This window comes from Varroa destructor, unplaced genomic scaffold (assembly GCF_002443255.2).
Source record: "Varroa destructor unplaced genomic scaffold, Vdes_3.0 BEIS01000001.1, whole genome shotgun sequence".
NCBI lineage: Eukaryota > Metazoa > Arthropoda > Arachnida > Mesostigmata > Varroidae > Varroa > Varroa destructor.
The window spans coordinates 72,775,668-72,781,324 of NW_019211454.1; the positions used below are offsets into that span (position 1 = coordinate 72,775,668).

The 5,657-nt window shown below is 43.5% G+C and overlaps 1 protein-coding gene across 3 annotated transcripts in view; it reads right to left on the minus strand.

The window, feature by feature from the left end:
* LOC111243152 (uncharacterized) overlaps positions 1–5,416 on the minus strand; it is a 47,141-nt gene extending 41,725 nt beyond the window's left edge. For 2 of the 3 annotated variants that reach the window (XM_022788276.2, XM_086977015.1), the window contains exon 1: positions 5,283–5,396. The gene's annotated coding sequence lies outside the window, so the exon portion shown is untranslated. Of the gene's footprint in view, positions 1–5,282 lie in introns of all 3 variants that reach the window. The other variant, XM_086977016.1, reaches the window with a different exon arrangement.
* Positions 5,417–5,657: the final 241 nt, after the last annotated feature.

Below are 5,657 nucleotides of genomic sequence, written 5' to 3' on the forward strand. Positions count from 1 at the left end.
ATTAGGAGGTCTGTGAAGAAAACCGGGTTTTCACACGAGAATCACATCAGCAGCAACAGGAATCAGCAGCTTCTTTCTTCAGTTCGCATGTTCAGCTTAGAGCGAGAGTTATCAGGATAGGTTGATAGAGGAAGAAATCGCGGTGAGTCCGTGACTACGTTGCTGGTGGACAGGAAACTCGAGAAAGCCGGAAACACCATAAGGTGCGCGGCCGTACTGTCCGAGAGCGTCTGACTCTTGGCCACTGCGGCATACATACCCCGCAGGGGTGGCTGGTTGGCGCAGAGCTGACCAGAACCCACGCACAGCAGGCATCGTGTTGGCCGAATGCCTCCTTTATTTTGCAAACGCCCATCAACGGCCGGTAGTACAAAGGAGAGTTTCGTCTCTCGTTTCTGCGCCTTTCTTGTGGCGCTTTCCTACAGATGCCTCCTGATATCTGAGAGCCTATCTGATTTGCTAGCTGTCATCCGAGCTAGAATACCGCGGACATCTTATCCTCATTGGATGTTCCTGCTGGACGAGAGGAAGCTTGCTAGGGTTTATCGTAGTGATTCAGTAGTCAATGCGTATTGAACATGAACACCAGATGGTTGGAAGAAAGAATTAGCCAGTGGCATCAACTTCCGGATGATAATATTTGAAGAATCCTACCCTGCAAACAGCTAGTTATTGAAGGGGTAGAAAATACTTTGATCTCAACCCTGACCAGGTTAGGATGAAAAAACCGTCTAGTGATTATTTTCTTTTGAACCTTACGAAAGTCAAGAATAAACACGAAATAAAAGCCGAATGCAGAGAAACTTCGCAGCTTCGAAATACGATGTGCATTCCATTACGAGCTACACAGCTTTTTTTAAGGCTAGTTTAATAGTGAAACAGATAAAGGAGTGGGCATTGGGTTTTATTGATACGGGCAATCTGAATGGTACATGTTATTTTGACGTAAAGAGATGAGAAAGTTGTCTCTGTTGTCTCGCATATAAAGTTCCTGTAGAGTCCAGGGTCCCTATTTGATCGGCCGGAACGTACAGCTTAGAGTTTACCTTAGGCTTGCAAATATTTCTTCACTTTGTAACTCAATTGTTCTTTGATTTAGATGAACGAGAATTTGAAATGAAAGAAGAAATCATCTTCAGTCACTCATTGACCGATAATCACCCGTTTCCAAGAAATTTGTTTATAGCGCGCTGGAACTTTCTATGTACCGTGTGGCAAGCGTTTTGGTATCTAGACGCACGCAGAACTTGGAACGGCACCATATTACTTTGGCGCCGCGGGTATCGTTTTCTGTGCATGGGCCATTACTGTTATTCTGTTGTTTAAAAGTGGCAAGGGCAAAGGGGGGGGGGGGGGGGGGCAGCGATCCTTCTCAACTGCTCAAGTTGTAAACGTGATAAAGCCCCATAACAATGGTCGTCGTTACACCAATGATGTAATCACCATGGATATGACATTTTTTTTTTTTTCTCTTTTTTTTTGGCTAGCGCGGGAAGTCAGCGTTTTTATATAGACATTATTATAAATGGCAATGCTGCTAGACTATGGAACTGGAGTGTACGATGTTATGAATGGGGCGCCGAGCCGCGCTCGATGTTATTATTTGCTTGTTTAAAGCTAAGCGGTAATTTTAATTCACTACGTTTTTACTTATTGTTTTGATACAGTATGATAATAGCGTACTGGCTACATAATGTTGCGTTTCCACAAATAGCATTAGGTGTACAACTGGTATTTACCACATACGATTGTTGGACATATATCTATATGAGCATGATGGCAAGCGTCATTGTATTTAACGTCGGTAAGATTAGTTGTTGTCGGCCTCGAAGTGGTGCTAACAATGATGATCGTCTTCCTACGCAGTCTGTCGCCCGCGCTTCAACGCCCGTATTGAGAAGTAACGTTGCGGCAGGCCAGGCAAATAGATAGGCCAATAGATGCACACACGGCCGGGCAGGAACAGAGCAGTAAGCTCAAAGTGATGTTAGTTATACCGTAGAGGCAATGATCGAACGGCGAAACGTTCAACAAAGCGCCAAATAAAGATGATCGGAGCAGCCGATGACAACAGCGACCGTACTATTAAATAGATGCATTACGAGGGTAAAGACCGAATCCAACAACTGCGAGCGAGCGAGCGACTGGCCCAGTGAATGAACGACACCGGCAGCGGCAGCTGCAGCAACAACAACAAAAAAAAACGTTAACCAGATAAGCATCTTTCTTTATTTTTTCTCGTTCACAGCCTCCCTTCTCGCTTTACGCTTCGATGATGCCAACAATAATAGTGATATGCTGGCTGAACTACTAGAATGGCTATGGCAGGTTGGCGGGACGACCAACACGGGTAGACCCATTCACCGAAAGAACAGCCACTACTGATAATACTACTGGCACTGTTATTGCTAGTATTGTTATTATCGCTTCTACTAGCAGTAACGCCGCTGTTGCAAGGAAGCAAAGCAAACAGCTGACCAGCCATTATTGGTAACAGCTGACAAAGAGACGTTAGCGTAACGTTGACGTCGAAGACCAATGAGAGTCTACAAATAAGACCGTAAAAGCGGTTACTCTAACGGCGATTGCAAAGCTACTAACACATCTTTAGCGGCGTTTACGATACGATCAGCAGCGAGACCAATCATTGCCTTTATTTGACGCAATTGAAGCCGGCTGTTGACACAGGCATTTCTGTGACGATTGTTATAGTCGAACGTACTATGTGGCACAAGGTTCAAAAATGATCATTATCGTTTTTACCTCGTACTTCTATTACTGCGGGTTCTAGAACAACCATAATCGCTAGAAGCATTGTGACGTTCAGCCGAAACGACGGAGCATGAATTGCTATTGGCTGGACGGCTAGTAGATACGGCTTTCGCAGTACGCTCATATGCGACAATGCTATACGTCGGCCACTGGAACAGCCATTACGAATGGCGCTTTGAACTAAGGCCGTACTCGGGGACAGTTTCGAAACGAGCCCGCCACTACTGCTGTCTTTACAAATATGGGACTTGTTTGAATTTTGGCACGTGTAATGGAAGGGGAATGAATGCTTGAACGAAGCATGTTAGGGTTATGTAACTACATCTGTATGAAACAGTCGTTTCATATGCGAAACAGTTAGCGTAGAAGATATGTGGCCATGTTCACGACGGCGAGTTCATTTAGCAATGGATCCTGTGCGATTTTGTCGTTATGACGTAAACGGAACGAACGCAGCTCTCTAGTACGTGAGCGAACGTGTGCACGCCATTCTGTCTTTATTCAGAACGTAGCTAAGGAAGACAATTCGAATAGAAATATTGCAGAGCATGCTTTTCATAGCAATACGCGAACGGGCCGAACACGATAAAAAGAGACGCTTGTATCTCTGTTGAGAATTAGATAACGTAGTAGAATTGTGCGTAAAATGTATCGTCAACATAAACAGTATATGTGTATGTAGTTACACACGGATTCTTTTTGTTTTGAATCATGTCTCGATATTTGTAGCTGTAGTATTAGGGGATTGTCGAAACAGAGTCGTGCCGACGAAGCTCTCTAATTTCGAATAGTGACAAAAGACATTCGAAGTTGATGCATATTTGATCTCGAAGTGCCTATACATCATCCTTGTAAATAGTGTTATTAATAAGAGCGAGCTTTAACGGACTTCACGAAGCACTATTGCTATCTATCCAAAATCGCTTCTGCGCAGTCTGCTTAGAATACGTCTCTACAACCGGCTCATCGAAAACAATAATGTGACCCACCAGCGATACTAACGTTATTCGAGGCTTCAAAATTGTTTCCTATTACCAAGCTCTAGTAAATCGAATGTATTAGACAAGACGCTCAGTAACGAAATGTTGCGGAAATAGCTTTATTCGTGACTTATCTCGCACAGAATCATCCAGCAATTACCGGTCACGAATTGTTTTTGTTTCGAACGAACACAAACAGACATTAGTTTTACCTGTATAGTAAAACGCCGTATGTAGCCACAACTTCTCATATGTAGCCATCGTCACTCATTGAAAACAGGGTCTCTTGATGAGCAGCTAAATATATCGGAAGCCATTTTAGTACAAGATTTAATGCGATTGAACCTAGTGGAACGAAGCTTTTTTTGGCGGATATCAGCTTCAAACCGGGTGCGCTCATGTTATGTGGACGGCATCATTCAGATAATGCTATCTCATTTTTAGTACACAAACGAAGCCCTGTTGGCAATAGATTAAGATACCGGTCATTTATTTACGCACCATTCATAATCTAAACCCTTCTAAATAATAGACGATAAAGATCCTGAAAAAAAAAAACAAAATAGCTACATCAGTTTCTTAAGAACTATGAATAAGCCGCAAGCTAAAGTAAAAGACTTCGCAAAACATCTCTAGCATATAGGTGCCATGATAGTGCTAGTACACGCAGCTATCCTTAATACGAGATACCCTCTATCTTACTGCCATCGTCCCTTGTTATAGCAGCAGAACTATATCCTGCCTCGAAACCGATGAACTTTGCGTTGTTGCCATACAATGCACCTTTAAGGGTAAAATGGCGCCACTCGTAAATGCCCCATGAATTTCTTATCGATCAAATTTCCATTCTATGTTAAAACGTCATCGCATCTTCTGTTTATTTAATTAGCAATTTCTTTTTACTACTGGCATAACCGCTTTGTTGCGTAGGCATAGCGTTCGAAAAGTTCTTCCTCAATTCTACTTTTTGTCACAAAGTTTGCATTTGCTTATCCTCATTCATCGATACGTTTTAAACTTTCGAGCTGGATGGTAAGTTCAGCGGCCCAGTTCGTACTACTAAACGTTCAAAGCGCGTACCGATGTGCCGGTATTCATTATTAAAGACCCACTATTTTTCGGTCTCGTGAAACGAATGCCAATTAACCAGTTGTGTTTCAATCGTTTTCTGGCATTTATTTAGTTACACAAACGCGGCCAGATTCGTAGTGCGCACGATCCATTTGACACCCAGCGTTTCGTATATAGCAATGCGCCATCGTAATCGAAAACAGAATTCCAGTCCCGACTTGAATTCTCAATGAGTCGCCTGTATCGCGTTTGCCGTTGTTATTGAAGTCGGTGCCCAGCATACATATTGATTCGGGCGGCGCACGGCGTACGAATGTCAAAGCAGACGACGATGTGCCGCGATGCCGTTCGCTGTTGACGCGTCAGGATACTCCACGTTGATCATCGCCGTTTTCGATTCGCTAAAGAATTTTTCTTTTGAATTATTAACGTCTAGCGCTCCAGCAAATTATCACGTACCTGAGTCATATCCGGTAGCGATGCCGGCTTTGGCTGTGGAGCAGCGGCGAACAGTCACCGCTGCCTTATATATGGGATGTTATGAGACTGCGTAGCCTCGTTAGACACATACATAGTTCATGGATTATGGAGTTCCTTCGCTCGACATGGCGGATTCGATTCTGATAACAGCTCTTACTGCAAATCGTCACCTTTTTGTTACCGAACAGCATTCCGGCATTTTTGCTTTTGCGTCCCGCCTTTCGTGTGTGATGTCACTTTAATAAATGACAGTGACGTCCCTCATTAGTTGGACAACATTCATACGTCCACAGTGCGTGGATCGGTATTAGTCACCGTAAATGAGAAACAAATGTCTGTTTGTATGAACGAAGT